Here is a 17,835-nt window from a genome sequence, read left to right as displayed (position 1 = left end):
TTTTCTTTTCTTTTCTTTTCTTTTCTTTTCTTTTCTTTTCTTTTCTTTTCTTCCTTTCTTTTGCCTGGACTTCATACTACTCCCTGTGAAATAGCAAATACTGTTTCTTCCTGTAAATAGCCTCTAATGAAGCAAAATTTTTAATCTCTGAAATATAACTCTGTTTTCATAAACTTGAAAAGTTTCATGGAATGTTCACCCAAATGGTATTATCTTATGGAGGTAGGGAAAGAACTGCTATTAGGAATCAGGAAAGGTCCATTATAATCTTAATCTGTTACTGTTTAGCAGGATAATTTAGGCAAGTCACTTGAATTTTTTTAGTTCTCATTAACTGTAAAATGTAAAATTTCTTATATATGCTGTCTTGGTTACAGGTACTAGGATGTTGTATCAACATGTGAATTTTGGCACACTTTCTTGAAAGAATCCTCAGATATGGGCACATCTTTTTTCATTAAATTTGCCTCTGTTCAAAGTTGGGAACTGGTTCTTGCTGAGTATATATATATAAATACATATATTTGTATATTAGGTTGTATATGTGTCAGTATATTGAGAGCAGATTCATTTTTCAGAGATAGACGAAGCATATTAAACTTAAATATAGAACCAGAATGCCAATTTATTAATTTACAATGAGAAATTTCTCTGCCAGATAATGGAATATTCCATTCTCTACCTATAGGCAGAACAAATGGTAACCAGATTGTGATCAGAAGGTGTTGGTGAACATGGAATTAGAATAAATAAATTGAATTTAATGACTTATGGTGAGAGCATGTTTCTTTCACATTATAGAAGTGGATTTGCCAAGAGGACTGGAATAACTTAAAATGTTGGCTTAAGTGTCCTTTTCCCTGGATAATACTTGGATGAACTCTGCCAGTATTTGTCTATATATCTTTCCTTTTATTTCAGTTTGTGTAGCTGATCAACCATTCTTCTATCTGGTTGCTTGTATTTTTTATTTAAATATACTGGATAAATTAATATTTTATATTTCACTCTTTTTGCCTTTGGAATGGTTCTCTTTTATTTAGGAAACTTTGCATACCTATATGATTTGATCACTTATGTGATGATTCTTCTTGATAACTTTAGTTTTTAAAGCAATTCCCCAGTCATTATATTATTTGATTGTCATAATTTTTTTTTTTAATTTTTTTTCAACATTTTTAATTTATTTTTGGGACAGAGAGAGACAGAGCATGAACGGGGGAGGGGCAGAGAGAGAGAGGGAGACACAGAATCAGAAACAGGCTCCAGGCTCTGAGCCATCAGCCCAGAGCCAGACGCGGGGCTCGAACTCACGGACCGCGAGATCGTGACCTGGCTGAAGTCGGACGCTTAACCGACTGCGCCACCCAGGCGCCCCGATTGTCATAATTTTTTAAAATGTTTGTTTGTTTGTTTGTTTAGAGAGGATGTGCACATGTGCGCACACATGGGGAAGGGACAGAGAGAGAGAGGGAGAGAGAATCCCAAGCAGGCCCCATGCTGTCAGCACAGAGCCTATAACGGCTCAATCTCATGAACTGTGAGATCATGACCTGAGCCAAAATCAAGAGTCAGATATTTAACTTACTGAGCCACCCAGGTGCCCCAGAGTTTTTCTTTTTCTAAACTATACCCTTCATAAACCATAAATTAAGCTTTCATCAAGTCAGTGTTAGACAATTGTGTTTTATTTTTTGTTAATTATAGATGGAAGACCATATTACAGTTAACTATCACTACTTTTGGTGAGTTGAATACTGAATATTCTAAACCTTAGACTGATATATCCCTTAAATGAACAATTCATAAGGCTTTGCACCAATTCCATGAGTTTGTAAGTATATGTTTTTTTAGCATTTGTATTTCTTACTAAAATTTTCATTTTTGGGGGGTGCCTGGGTGGCTCAGTTGGTTGGGCGTCTGACTTTGGCTCAGGTCACAATCTCACGGTTTGTGGGTTCGAGCCTCATGTCGGGCTCTGTGCTGACAGATCAGAGCCTGGAGCCTGCTTCGGATTCTGTGTCTCCCTCTCTCTCTTCCCCTCCCCCAGTCACACTGTCTCTCTCTCTCTCTCTCTCTAAAAAATAAATAAACATTAAAAATTTTTTTTTCAATTTTCACTTTTTTGCTTAAGTCTTCTATGCTTATCAACAAGCATAACTTTGGTACTTAATTGGACTCTGACAGACATTCCTTAGGTGAAGGCATTTGCCTCTTGTTTATTTTTATTTTGAGATGTAAACCGTTTTCAGTTTACTTCAGTTGATGTTTCATTAATTTTAATGAATATAATGACAATAGATCTTAAAATAACATTTCTTCTGCATTTGAGCATATACAATTTCTTGGAGGAAAAGCTGAGAGTTTAGGTGTCTAATAGCTGCTGTTGCTTTAAACTTGTTGGAAACGGGATATAAAGACATCCAGCAGAGTTAAGAAGTTTATGATAATGTAGTAGGCCCAAATTTTGCTTTAGAGAAGGCTGGTCTGCTGTTGTTGAAAACTGTTAGGACTATAACGTTTATAAAAGCTATATACATGTTTTATATACACAGTCATTAGATGCTGGCTAACTTTGATGGGAGTTCTTAAATATAGCACTCTATTGGGTAGTATAGATGCTTCAGACTTAAATGTGGGCAAAATACTGCAAAACTCTAAAGTGAACAGTTTCATTTGTTTTTAAAACTTTTTTTTAATGTTTTTTTTTTTTTTTTTTTTTTTGAGAGACAGAGAGAGACAGAGCACGAGCAGGGCAGGGGCAGAGAGAAAGGGAGACACAGAATCCGAAGCAGGCTCCAGGCCCCAAGCTGTCAGCACAGTCTGACACGGGCTTGAACCCATGAACTGCAAGATCATGACCTAAGCTGAAATGAGACGCTTAACCCACTGAGCCACCCAGGCGCCCTGTGAACAGTTTTATTTGTATACAATGATGCTCATTCTTTGAAAACTCTGAAGTTATTATGAGACTATTTATTTCACTTTAGGAGGCTGAGTTAGCTTCTGACAAATAAGAATTTCTTTTTGTGATCTACTGTTACTTGTCAGTATGTTGCAATGAAGTTTGTTTATATTTCTATTTTATGATTTAGGTAACAAAAGAAAAATATTTTAATTTTAAGGCACATAGTGATTAAGTCAAAAGTATTAATATACATTATAAAAAGATTTAGAGCACGAATATCATGGGCATATAGGAAGAAAATTGTGAGAATAGTAGTTCTTTTCAGAGAATAAGAGAAGAAATCTGCAATTGAAGAAAAAAAGTACACATAGAATTGAAAATATCTCCACAGCTTAAAGAGAATAGAAATTGTGGCAAGCTTTACATTGAAGGCTTAACGAAAGAGAGGAAGGAAGAAGTAATTGTGACTTGCATTTTGCTAATATTCCCATACTATAACTACATTTCCTTTACCATTTGAGTAACTGGAAGGGTGGATGTGAACTTTAAAGTAGTTTTGTTTTCCATTATTTTGTTTTCTGTTGGGAATAGGATATGGTTAAGAATTTGAGAACTGCTGGTTTTACTTTATTCTTTTAATTGACATTTATAAATTACTGCATATGTGCTATTCAGGCATGTTTTTCTTTTTAGACTTTGAATAACAGAACAGTAACTTCTGTTGTTGTTATCATTTAAATATACATTTCATTGAGAACATTAGTTTTATTAAATACTTAAGTTTTTATGTCTCTTTTTTTTTTTCTAACTTTATGCTTTTACTATTAGGTGGTCTATATTTTGATTCCTTGTCTTGTATTTCTCATTGTTTACATCCTAAATGTGCGCACACACACATACACTTGCATGCATGCACATACATACACAAATGGCAAAGATCTACATGATTTTATTTAAAAAATTTTTTTGGGGGGCGCCTGGGTGGCGCAGTCGGTTAAGCGTCCAACTTCAGCCAGGTCACGATCTCGCGGTCCGTGAGTTCGAGCTCCGCGTCAGGCTCTGAGCTGTTAACACAGAGCCCGACGCGGGGCTTGAACTCACAAATGGTGAGATCATGACCTGAGCTGAAGTCGAATGCCCAATCAACTGAGCCACCCAGGTGCCCTGTAATTTTTTTTTAGTCATTGTGGAAAGAAGGGTGTGAGCTTTGGAGTCAAACAGACGTGTATTCTGATCTAGCTGTGAGATCTTGGACATAATAAACTTTGAATCTTAGGTTCTTCATTTATAAAATTGTAGTTTTGGTAAGGATCGAATTGGTTGGCACACAATATTTCTTACAATGCCTGGTGCAAACTATGTACTCAGTCAGAGGCAGTTCTCTCCCCTTTATTTCACTTGACTTAACTGAAATTTGAGCTATTCTTTTTGGTCATAAAGAAAAAACTTTTCAAATGAAAACTATGCATTGTTAACACTGAGCAGAGGTCTCAGGGTTATCTGATTCTATCCCTGTTTACCGACTTTGAGCTATTTTACATTTTATAGTTTTCTGTAAGTTATATGTAATTGATAGACATATAAATTCTGTGATGTCTAGTAGAGTTTTGATCGACTTCCTTTTCTCCTTTGGGGAAAAAAAATTCATGTCCATTGCTATTCATTTCAATATTCCTTAATCATCATGAATTTTTGCTATTTTGGATTTTCCTTTGACTGATTATAACATTTCCTTGGTTCCCTCATTGTTGGAATAGAATAAAATCTTTCCTGTGTATTCCCTTTATATCTCTGAGTCAAATTTTACCCTGTGTTGGGACAATTACCCTTTTATGTTATATTTAAAATATTTAATATGTAAAATATTTCCAAGAAATATCTAAATAAATTCTCAAGAGTAAAATTGGTTTATTAAACACCAATTATGTGTAACACATTAGTATTTTATTTTAATTATTTGATATTTGGGATGTTCCAACAGTGATATTAACTCTGCAAACAATGGGAGGCCTTTCCATAATATCTAACCAGTTAGTACTTTAGATAAGGATTTATTTATTTATTTTCATTATTTCAATACTGATGAGATATTCTTGGGGTAAATTTTCCAAAGTAAAAGGTTGCAGATCTTTCATTGTCTTGATAGTAATGGTAACTCTGCAATTGTAGTTTGAATAAGTGAATAGGTAATAAAGGAGTCACAAAAAGAGCACAAGCACTTTTTTCCCTTAACTACCTCATCATGTTGTAATGAGTTAAAAAAATTATGTATGTATATGTATAATTGACATATTCATTTCAGGTGTACAACATAATACTTTGATATTTGTATACAAGTATACTTTGAAGATATTGTAGGTTCAGTTCCATACCACCACAATAAAGTGAATATTGCAATAATGAGAGTCAAATGATTTTTTTGGTTTCCCAGTGCATATAAAACTTATGTTTATATTATACTTTATCTCTGTTAAGTGTGCAATAACCTTATGTCTTTAAAAATACATACTTTAATTAAAAATCTTTTTTTAATGTTTATTTATTTATCTTGAGAGAGAGCGTGAGAGTGTGTGCAGGAGCAAGGGAGGGACAGAGAAGGAGAGAGAGCCCCAAGCAGGCTTGAAGCTGACAGCCTCCCCCCAACTTCCATGCGGGGCTCAGTCTCACTAACCGTGAGATCATGACCTGAGCTGAAATCAGGAGTAGGATGCTTAACCAACTGAGCCACTTGGGTGCCCCAATTGAAAAATCTTTATTGCTAAAAAATGCTAACTATCATGTGAGCTTTCAGCTAGCCATATGTAACCTTTTTGCTGGTAGGGAAGGTTTTGCCTCAGTGTTCATGCCTGATGATTGATCAGGGTGGTATTTGCTGCAGGTTGGGATGGCTGTGGCAATTTCTTAAGATAATAAAAAAGTTTGCTACATCTATTGACTCGTCATTTTGTGAACAAATTCTTTGTAGCATATGATTCCATTTGATAGCATTTTACCCACAGAACTTTTTTCAGAATTAGAGTCAGTCCTCTCAAACCCTTCCACAGCTTTGTCAGCTAAATTGATGTAATGTGTTAAATCCTTCTTATCATTTCAACAACCTACACAGCATTTCACCAGGAGTAAATTCCATCTCAAAAAAACACTTTCTGGGGCGCCTGGGTGGCTCAGTCGGTTGAGTGACCGACTTCAGCTCAGGTCACGATCTCACTGTCCGGGAGTTCGAGCCCCACGTCGGGCTCTGGGCTGATGGCTCAGAGCCTGGAGCCTGCTTCCGATTCTGTGTCTCCCTCTCTCTCTGCCCCTTCCCCATTCATGCTCTGTCTCTCTCTGTCTCAAAAATAAATAAACATTAAAAAAAAAAAAACCAACACTTTCTGTGCTCATCAGTAAGAAGCAACTCCTCATCTGTTACAGTTTTGTCATGAGATTGCACAAATGCAGTCACATCTTCAGGCTCCACTTCTAATTCTAACTCTCTTCCTATTTCCACCACACCTGCAATTACTTCCTCCACTGAAATATTTAACCCCTCAAAGTCATCCATGAAGGTTAGAATCCATTTCTCCCAAACTCCTGTTCATATTGATATTTTGATCTCTGTCCATGAATTACAAGTATTGTTAATGACAACTAGACTGGTGAATCATTTCCAGAAGGTTTTCAATTAACTGCCCAGATCCATCAGAGGAACCACTGCTTACAGCAGCTGTAGCCTTATGCAATGTATTTCTTAAATAATAAGACTTGAAAGTCAAAATTATTCCTTGATCCATGGGCTGCAGAATGGATGTTGTTGGCAGGCATGAATACAGCATGAATCTCAATTTACACGCCTATCAGAGCTCTTGGGTGACTAGGTACATTGTCAGTTAGCAGTAATATTTTGAAATGAATCTTTTTTTCTGAGCATAGGTCTTAACAGGGGGTTCTAAATATTTAGTAAACCATGTTGTAAACAGATGTGCTGTCATCCAAGCTTTGTTGTTCCATTGATAGAATATAGGAGAGTAGATTTAGCATAATTCTTAAGGCCCTAGGGTTTTTGGAATGCTAACTGGGCATTGGTTTTAACTTAAAGTTACCAGTTGGATTAGCCACTAACAAAGAGAATCAGCCTGTCCTTTGAAGCTTTGAAGCCTGGCATGGACTTCTCTCTAGCCATGAAAGCCCTAGATGGCATCCTCTTAAAATAGAGGAGTAGATGCTGTTGCGTGTACAATGAAAATCTGTTGTTTGATGTAACCACCTTTATTAATTATCTTAGCAAGTCTTCTGGATAATTTGTTGCAGCTTCTACATCAACACTTGCTGCTTTACCTTGCATTTTTATTTTACAGAGATGGCTCCTTTTCTGAAACCTCATGAACCGACCTCTGCTAGCTTCATACTTTTCTTCTGTAGCTTTTTCACTTCTCTCATCCTTCATAGAATTGAATAGTTAGGGCCTTGCTCTGGATTAGGCTTTGGCTTAAGGGAATGTTATGATTGGTTTGATCTTTCCAGACCACTAAAACTTTTTCCATTTCGGCAACAAGGATGTTTTGCTTTCTTATCATTTGTGTGTTTGCTGGTGTAACAATTTCCGTCAAGAAAATTTTCCTTTGCATTTACAAATTGGTTAATCATTTGGTACAAGAGTCCTAGCTTTCAGCCTGTCTCAGCTTTTGACATGCTTTCCTAACTAGGCTTAATCATTTTTAGCTTTCTATTTAAGGTGAGAGATGTACAACCGTTCCTTTCACTTGAACGCTTAGAGGCCATTGTGAGGTTATTAATTAGTCTGATTTCAGTATTGTTGTGTCTCAGGGAATAGGGAGGTCTGAGGAGAGGGAAAAGGATGAGGAAATGGCTGGTTGGTGAAGCAGAACAGACAACGTTTATTGATTAACTTTGCTGTCTTATATGGGCATGATTTGTGATGCTCCAAAACAATTACAGTAGTTAACATTAAGATCAGTGACCACAGATCATCATAACAAATATAATAATGACAAAGTTTAAACGTTTTGAGAACTACCAGAATGTATCACAGAGACATGCAGTGAGGAAATGCTGTCGGAAAAATGTCATTGATAGACGTGCTTGATGCAGTGTGGCCATGAACCTTAAACTTGTAAAAAATGCAGTATCAGCAAAATGGAATAACGCGAACTCAATAAAATGAGGTACACCTGAATATTGCAAAATGATCACTACAATACTTCTAGTTAACGTTCACATGTGATTACTTACTTTTTTTTACGTATGAATATTTTTTAAGATCTGTTAGCAACTTTCAAATATGCAATTCAGTATTATTAACTTTAGTCACTATGCTGTACATGACATTCCTATGACTTATCTCGCCAGTATTTATTTCTTGTCTTTTTGGTAATAGCCATTCTAGTATTACTGTTCCTTCGAGGTGTGGGGTGATATGTCACTGTGGTTTTCATTTGCATTTTCCACGTGATTAGTAATGTTGAGTACCTTTCATCTACCTTTTGGGCATCTGTATATTTCCTTTGGAAAAATGTATGTCTATTTAGATTCTCTGTCCATTTTAAAATGGGATTGTTTGTTTTTTTGCTGTTGAGTTGTATGAATTCTTGATAATTTTTGGATATTACCCCTTATCAGATATATGATTTACAAATGTCTTCTCCCATTCGGTAGGTTGCTCTGTCATTTTGTTTATGTTTTTTTTTTTAATGTACAGAAGCTTTTAGTTTAATGTAGTCTCACTTGTTTATTTTTGCTTGCCTTTGCTTTTGGTTTCTACAAGAAGTTCGTAAGGACCCAGCTTCCACAGACTGGGAAGTCAAAAACTGCCTCAACAAATCAGTTTAACATACTGCTTTAACTTAAGTTGTGATACATGTTTTTTCCTCCTCTTTGGAAATTGCTTAGAATTTGCCTATGTTGGGTCACTTTTGTGTGAGGAAGAGTTGAAAGATTACAAATCTCAGATAGTGAGTTGGCTTAAAGATATATTTATGGTTCTGAGATATTTCTCCTATAATTTTCAAAATTATTAGAGTCATTAGATACTACTGTCTGCATTTTATTAGTTTGTTTCTTTTTTTTTTTTTTGGTTGCTATGGCATTTTCTTCCTACTATGATAATGGAGAAATAGTGGGGATTTAAGTAGATTATTTTTTAATTTCCCTGTTCAAAAAGCTTTATTAATATGATATGAATTTGTGTTGACCATTCTAGTGATGGATTTTGAGGACTCTATTTCTGTATGTCTCTTTCATGAATTGAAACATAGTTTTTTAGTCATGTGCATAATTCAAAAAACTTCTCATTATAATTTGTAGTGTATGGTGTTGCCAAACTGCTTTTAGGAACACACCATTATTTCTCAGAGAGGCAAGGAGAGGTGGAGCCTGTATTTACAGAATACTCTGGAGAGTAGTTAAAAATAACTATATTGGTAGAAATTTCATGAATTTTGTAATCCCTCTTTTATTAAGAGAGTGACTGAATCTATTCCTTGTGTTCTTGTGTCTTAGCCTTTTAAAAGCTATTATATATTTCTCCTTAAGTCTCTAATCTAGATATCCTAGGTAATATCTTGACATCCATTAAATAGTAAATCAAGGGGCATTTCTTGAAGGGAACCTTCTTGGATATAAGTAACACTTTTGTAACACTGTTTTCTGCCACTTAAAAAAAACTATCCACTTATTTTATATTTACTAACAAACCATATTATTATTATTATTATTATATTTAGATAGTCCTCAGTTTTTGCATATTTTTTGTTTTCTGTAACTGAGTGATTTCCTTACATGAGTGAAGTTCAAAGTCTCAGCAGTGAGCTCTGAACCCGAAGAATGGGTTCATGCATAGACCTGATAATAAATTAGGATATCAGAGGATTTCAGGGAGATGGCAGTTTGTGTAAGGTAATCACCAGCCTCTGTGAAGTGAAAGTGTGCTGAAAAAGAGGAGCCTCGATTGGATGAAAGAATGTCTGGGGGTGCCTGGCCTGGGTAGCTCAGTCAGTTGGGCGGTCGACTGCATCTCAGGTCATGATCTTGTGGTCTGTGAGTTCAAACCCCGCATCGGGCTCTGTGCTGACAGCTCAGAGCCTGGAGCCTGCTTCAGATTCAGGGTCTTCCTCTCTCTGCCCTGCCCCTGCTTGTGTACGCTCTCTCTCTCTCTCTCTCTCTCTCTCAAAAATAAATAAACTTAAAAAATTAAAAAAATAGAATGTCTGAATGAAAAAGTCCAAAATTATTTTTTAAGTTAAAAGTTGTAAAAACCATTACCATTTTGTTCACGTTCTCTTTGTGAATTATTAACCATTAGCGGAGATCAACAGATTTCTTTGGGCACAGTTAAGAGTGCATGAGAGCATTTACACCTGTTTCTTGTTTAGATTTTACAAGAGTTATTATGCTTATGTAAACAAAACAGAGTTTACCACAGGCGGAATTACTGGAAAAAAAATTGCATACTATTTGGAAACTTGGTCTTCCTTTGCTTATGCGGTGTTCTGACGTAGTGGGCTTTTTTTTGTATTTTAGAAGAGGTCTGTTAATGAAAAATGATATGCCCGATGACTTTGCTGATTACCATTACAAAGTGAAAGATGAAGATGTGCCATTCATTGCACTTTTGATTAGCTTTATAGCTGTAATGAGTATATGCTGACCTTGTATTCTCTGTCTTAGAAAACCAAGGATTTCACATTTGAAATGAAGCAAATTGTGTCTGTACTCTTGCTTGCTTAAGATTTAAAAGCAATCAAACAAACAAAATACCCAAAGAAACAAGATTTTGTATATTTTCACTTCTTAAAAAAATTTGGCCGAGTTTTTATGTAGATGATGTTGCTGCTGGTTATACTTGATCTTATAAAGATTTTTAACATGAAGACTGACACCAGTCAGCTTTTTAATAGACCAGAGAATACTGGTTTGAAACTTTAACAGCTGTATATTCTTGGCTAGGTGAGAAGATAATTATATTTTACATATTGGAATTTGTAATTTTCTAAGTAGACATGTGAAATGTGTACCATCATTATTAAATTTTTTTAAATGTTTATTTTTGAGAGAAAGAGAGTGAGACACATTGTGAGCAGGGGAGGGGCAGAGAGAGAGGGAAACACAGAATTTGAAGCAGGCCGAGACTCTGAGCCGTCAGAGCCTGATGTGGGGCTTGAACTCAACGAACCATGAGATCATGACCTAAGCCAAAGTCGGATGCTTAACCAACTGAGCCACCCAGGTGCCCCCATCATTATTATTGAATAATATTTTGGTCTCTCTCTGTATATGGACAGTGTTTCCCAATGTGGCTTTTTTTTAGGGTAAATTACTGTCATTGGATGGTCGCCTAAAATACAGGAAAAATGTGTGAATTATAGCACAGTGAAAAACTTAGAGGCTTAACTGAACATATCTAGTTTCCACTTAGAGAGTAATGCATTTATATGTTCTCTTTCCATGGCACTACCCATTTGTTTTCTCATTTTATTTTTAAAGTAGGATGTGGATTATGACATATTCAGTAAACATTCATATTATTCAGTTAAACAAATGCCTAAAACTTCCACTAATACCTCGTAAGTTGAAAGCGTATGTAAATTCTAGGCATTTGAGTTTCAACTTCTTTTGTCTCTGGAATAAATATTGTGATTAGCAGGATGCCACTTAGGCCTGCGCCTTCAAATCTTGTGTTTATTAGTCTGTTGCTGATTCTTGACATCTTTTCAGAAAAGCATAATTTATTTGAGTGAACTAATTCATCCCTATTTATCTTTAGTTTGAATTAGAGTTTCTTCCTATCTTACTTACCCAGAGCAAGTTTTGATCAGTGGGATAACGTAGCTCACGAGGGTACTACAACCAGGAAGGGCACTGAAACAAGAAGTCTTCAGAATTAAATTTTTAGGTATGTGTACTTATTTTTTTCTGGGTTATATTTGAAAATTACACTCATGAATCTGCCATTTAATTTAAGAACTAGAATATTACCAATTCTAGTACTCTTCTGTCTTTTCCCTATGCCTTCCTCCAAAGGGAACTGCTGTCTTAAATTTTGTGTTATGTTTTCCTTACTTTTGTAAATATATTGTTTATTGTATATGTATGTATATCTCTAAAGAGTTTTGTTTGTTTATGTGCCTTATAAAAATAGGTCAATACTGTGTAAACTCCCTATGATTTACATTTTTCCACCCAAATTTATGTTTCTAAGACTCTTCCATGTTGTTGCATATACCTATAGTTTCCTTATGTTCACTGATGTAAAAACTCTAATGTATGATTATGCCACAGCTGACTTAGCTGTTCAACTGTCAGTAGGTATTTTGGCTGTTCTCACTTATTTGCTATTATGAAGAGTATTGCTGGGGGGTATTCCGATACTTGTTTTCCATGATATCAAGTCTTTATTTGGCAGTTCTGCACAGGCAAGACTTTTGTTTAGACTAGGTTTTTTTTTTCCCTTACGAGCAATTCTTCAGATCTCTTATTTTCTATTGTATAATTTCTCTTTTTGCTCTTTCCTTGTTTTTATTTTGACTTACAGAAAAGCAGTAAGAAGTGAAGAAAAGATTCCTGTATATCTACCCTTCATCAATTTTCTTTAGATATTAACATATTACCATATTTGCTTTATTTTTATTCTTTTTCTTCCTTCCTTCTCGTTCTCTTATTTTTTCTTCCTCTTCTCAATATTTAGCATTGTTTTTGTTCTTATGCCTAGGACATATAGTCAAAATACCATGTCCCAAATTAATTTGGGTTAGTTCTTGACCTCCACCCCTCCCCCTCCCACACTTTGTGGTGTGATAAGATTATTCATTTGAAATATGGTTTAGTTCATTTATTACTCTTCGTATTTTATTTTAGGATTCAATCCCTTTATTCCCCTGCTTGTTGATTTTAGTGTTATTTTACTATGTTTACTAGTGAAACATTAACATGGTTTCAAAAGTCAGAACCATATTAAAAAAGCACTCTGATAGACAAGGTATTTCCACCATCCCTTTCTTTTGTTTTTCCACTTCATATCACCTGTCTCGCACCCAGCAGTCTCATTACTTTTGGCTTTATTCTCTTCCCTGTGTTTCTTTCTTTTTTTTTTTTTTTAAGAGATATGCTTTTTTTTTTAAAATTTTTTTTTTAACGTTTATTTATTTTTGAGACAGAGAGAGACAGAGCATGAGCAGGGGAGGGGCAGAGAGAGAGGGAGACAGAGAATCGGAAGCAGGCTCCAGGCTCTGAGCCATCAGCCCAGAGCCCGACGCGGGGCTCGAACTCACGGACCGCGAGATCGTGACCTGGCTGAAGTCGGACGCTTAACCGACTGCGCCACCCAGGCGCCCCTTCCCTGTGTTTCTTTTATGACAAATGAGTAGGTGCATGCGTCTGCGTCTTTTCATGTATTTAAGGACTGTTTGTGTATTTTCTTTTTGGTGACTTGTCTGTTCACATTTTTGCCCAGTATTCTATAGGCTTTTTTTTTCCTAATTTTTTTCCTCTTAAGTTTTAAGTGTTTTTAATATATATTAGGAATATTATTCCTTATCTGTGATACATATTATGCATCTTTTTGTTTATTAGCTTTTAAAAATTTTATTGAAGTTAAGTTTTGATACCTATAAAGTTTTTATATATTTATTCTCTAGTCACATTTGTTAATTTTTTCTTTTATTGTATCTGGAATTAAGTTCTAGTTAAAAAGCCCATTAGTGCATGCAAGGTAAAGAGGAACTCACTCATATTTCTCTTAATATTTATATGGTCTCAATTTTTAAGTATTTGGAGTTCTGATCAACTTAGAGTTTACTTTTTTGTCTATAGTGTGAAGTATGAGTCTAATTTTATCTCTTCCCGATGGCTAATCAGTTGTCCTTGCACTGTCTATCTTTGCCTTAGTGATTTGAAATGCCATTTTTATCACGTATCTAAGTTTTACACATACATGGGTCTATTTCTAGACTTTCTGGTGTATTCTTTTGGTCTGTTTATTGCTGCACCAAAACAACACACTGTTTTATTTATAAAGGGTTTATCGTATGTGTTAATATAATTTAAAATACAGTGTGTCTTAAGGTCTGTACTATGTTTTAGTATAGTTTAATTTGGTATATTATAATGAGGGGGTAGTATCTTCCTTACACTTTTGCATGTTTAGTATTTTCCTGCCCATTTTTGCATTTTTACTTTTCTATGTGACTTTTAATGTCCATTTGTCTAGCTCATTTATAAAAAAGCCTATTGATGCTTTTATTGGAATTATATTAGGACTGTTAATTAACTAAGGGAGAATTGACATCTTTGTGATGTTCAGTTGCCCTATCCAGTTCTAGGATGTCTTTTCCTTTTTTCAGGTCTACCTTTGAGTCTTTCAGAAGTGTTTTAAAATTTTCCTCAGATTTCATGTTAAATTTGTAACTAAGTACTTTATCTTCTTTGTTTTTATAGAAGATAGTATTCTTTACCATTATATACTCTAAATAGTTATTGTTTTGACAGGTGATTGCTATTTGGTTTAAGTTTATATCCTGCTACTTTATTGAATGTGTGTATTGTTTTAGTTAGTAGGAACATGAAATAGTTTTCTTCCTTTTCCTATTTTTATACTTATGTTTAATTTGTCTTTTTTGTCTGCACTGGCCTGTCCCTTTAGAGGAATGTTCCATGGTGTGGAGGTAGTAGTCATCCTTGTTTTGTTCCTGTTCATTTAGGAAACAACTTTGGTTTTTTTTCCATTAATTAACATGCTGATTTTAGGACTAAGGTCTGTATCATGTTAAGAAAGTGTTCATCAGTTCCTATTTTCTTGAGTGTTTTTAACAGATACGGGTATTCAGTTTTATCAGAAGCATTTTCAGAGTCTTGGCAATAATCATGTCATTTTTATCTTCAAATCTGTTAATATGGAGTATTTTGTTAATGAATTCCTTAATAGTGAACCAGCCTTGCATTACTGGAATGAATCTAACTTGTTCATTGCATATCATTTTCTCGATATGGTATTGGATTCTTTTTACTAATATTTTACTTATAACTTTACCTCATTGTAAGCGATACTCTAAAAATCTCTAATTATTCTTTTTTTGTACTGTCTTTATCAAGCTTAGCTTTCAATGTTACAATAATGTTACATAACGCTAATGACATTTTCCTTTATTTTCAACGTTCAATAACAATTTTAGAGCATTAGGATTATTCATTTTTTGAATTTTTGATAGACATTTTCTTGAAGTGCTTTATCAGTGGGGTTGTTGCCTGATAGCTTTATTTTTTTTCCAAAAGAAGTTGATCTATTTTTAAGTGGTTTTTTTTTTCAAGCTCTAATCAGAACAACTTTTATAAGCTACATTTTTGTGGAGAATTGATCATTTTATTTAAGTTTTCAAATTAATTTACTTAGAAGCCTGCAGAGGAGTTTTAGTATTAAAAAAATTCTTCTGCTTTAATTATTTCCCCTTGTCATTTAATTTGTATATTTGTACCTTCCCCCTTTTATTTAAAAAAATTTTTTTTAATGTTTATTTTTGAGAGAAAGAGAGCATGCAAGAGAGAGCGGGATGGGGCAGAGAGAGAGGGAGACAGAGGATCCAAAGTGGGCTCTGCGCTGATAGCAGCAAGCCTGATGTGGGGCTCGAACTCACAAACTGAGATCGTGACCTGAGCTGAAGTCCAGCGCTTAACCGACTGAGCCACCTAGACACCCCTCTCTCTTTTATTTTGAATAAGTTAACTACTATTTTGTTTGTTTTTTTTTTTAGAAATTCGGGGATTTTGTTAATAAGATTTACTTTCTTAGCCTACTTCAGTATCTGTATTATCTTTATTTTCTTTATTATGCTTTTTGAATTTTCTTTCTATTTTAGTTTGTGAGCTAGGCATTTAATTCGTTAAATTTTTTTAATTGATTAAAGTGTTCAATACTTAGATTTTTTCCTAATCATTGCTTTAAATGTATTCTATAGATTATATATAATGTTTTGATTAAAATTATTTCTTAGAAATTCTGTCATATGTTGATAGTGGGATATTTAAATTGTATTATGGTTGGGTGGTAATGGAGCAGGTGAAAAGAATCCTGGATAATCTTGTTTTGAATGTTGACAAATGATAATTTCAATGACAACTGCCATATACTGAATATTTACCATGTACCTATCCGGTACAATGAAGTGATTTATATACATCATCTAATTTAAACTGTATAGCTTTGTTTTGAGCTACATATTATTTCCCCATTTTCAGATGAAGAAATTATGACTTAGATGGGTTTAGGTAATTTGCCCAAGGCTGTGTAATGAGTAAATTGTTACTGTTTAAATTTATTTATTTTTTATTTATTCCATTTATTTTTTTATTCCATTTTGTTATTTCCGTTTATTTTTTATTTATTATTATTTTTTTAAGTTTATTTATTTTGAGAGAGAGAGAGGACATGAGTAGGGTAGGGGCAGAGAGAGAGGGAGAGAGAGAATCCCAAGCAGGTTTGGCGCTGTCAGTGTAGAGCCCAATGCGAAGATTGAACTCATGAACCGTGAGATTATGACCTGAGCTGAAACCAAGTGTTAGATGCCTCACTGACTGAGCCACCCAGGGGCCCCAAATTTGAATCCATTTTTGACTCCACAGCTGTGGCTTTTACTTAGGTAGTATATTGTGAGGTCACAGAGGTATCGAACAGTATGGCATAATAAGAACTGTTAGTAGCACAGTGTGACTGGAGTGAGGTTGGCACTTAATGGTATTTCTGGCTTGGGCAAGTAGTTCTTTGAGGTGCTGTTAATTAAGATGGAAAGCATGAAGCAAAGCAGGTTGCTATAAGATGATGGGTAAGTGTGACATACTACTAAGCAGCTAAATGGAACTGTCTGGTAGTTGGGTAAGTATATGGGACTGGAAGGCTATAGGTGGTGTGTGCTGAGACATATGAATTTAGATATTATTAGCTTGTAGGTCATTATCTAAATAATAGGTTTTGAAAGTGGTAATAATAATGTGGACATTGGGAAGATCAGAGGGTGTAGGGAAGAGTGAAACTTAAGATTGAATGGAGAGGAGCACCTGGGTGGCTCAGTCAGTTGAGCGACTGACTTTGGCTCAGGTCATGATCTCATGGTTTGTGAGTTCAAGCCCCGCGTTGGGCTGTGCTGACAGCTCAGAGCCTGGAGCCTGCTAAGGATTCTAGGTCTCCCTCTTTCTCTGCCTCTCCCCCACTCATGCTCTGTCTCTCTCTGTCTCAAAAATAAACATTAAATAAAATAAAATAAAAAAAAGATTGAATGGAGAAAGAGCCTGAAAAGGAAACAAGAACAAACTAGTCAAACTGTTCAGAGGAAATATAGGAGATGGTGGTATCGCAGGTGCCAAGGGAGGAAGTTCAGAAACAGGGAGGATCATGATAGCAAGTGTTCTGGAGAACTAAAGAAAGATCAAGTAAGAAGTGTTCATTTAACTTAATAGTAACTGAAAGGAAAATTATTATCTTAAATGATGGATCCAGTGGAGTCATGAGGGTTGGGGGAGGAAGAAAAAAAATGGAGCAAATCATTTGGAGACAAGAAGTTTGGTTCTAAAGGGAAAGTGTGATAGGGTGGCGGTAGCTAGGGGAAAGTGTGAGGTTGAGGGTTCCTCCCTGCCCCTCTTCCTACTTTTCTCCCTCAGCCTCTCCCTTCCTCTTCCCCTTACGTATCTCTTTCCTTTCTTTTCTTCTCCTCTCCCTCCCTTTATTCTACCCACTTTTCCTTCATGTTTTTCCTAATATGATATACTTGAACATATGTTACAGAGTGAGAATTTAACTTGGGACAATTTGACGTCTTAGATTATGGCTGTAAATATGAGTGACATAAAGCTATTTTAAAATGTTCAAGTATTAGATCAGAATGATATTTTGAGAGTTTCTTTCTTTCTTTCTTTCTTTCTTTCTTTCTTTCTTTCTTTCTTTCTTT

At 35.1% G+C, this 17,835-nt stretch overlaps 1 protein-coding gene across 24 annotated transcripts in view; it reads left to right on the top strand.

Annotated features, from left to right (window-relative positions):
• Window positions 1–17,835, top strand: part of CCDC91 (coiled-coil domain containing 91) — a 364,937-nt gene that overhangs the window by 108,459 nt on the left and 238,643 nt on the right. The window contains exon 1 of one of the 24 annotated variants that reach the window (XM_040488556.1): window positions 16,570–16,716. The exons of the other annotated variants lie outside the window; for them this stretch is intronic. The gene's annotated coding sequence lies outside the window, so the exon portion shown is untranslated. Of the gene's footprint in view, window positions 1–16,569; window positions 16,717–17,835 lie in introns of those variants that run through there. 24 annotated transcript variants of the gene reach the window in all.

Source organism: Herpailurus yagouaroundi, unplaced genomic scaffold (genome assembly GCF_014898765.1).
Source record: "Herpailurus yagouaroundi ecotype Mexico unplaced genomic scaffold, PumYag 166, whole genome shotgun sequence".
Classification (NCBI taxonomy): Eukaryota; Metazoa; Chordata; class Mammalia; order Carnivora; family Felidae; genus Herpailurus; species Herpailurus yagouaroundi.
Note: the sequence above shows the minus strand (reverse complement) of the source record. Positions and strands in the feature narration are given on the sequence as shown.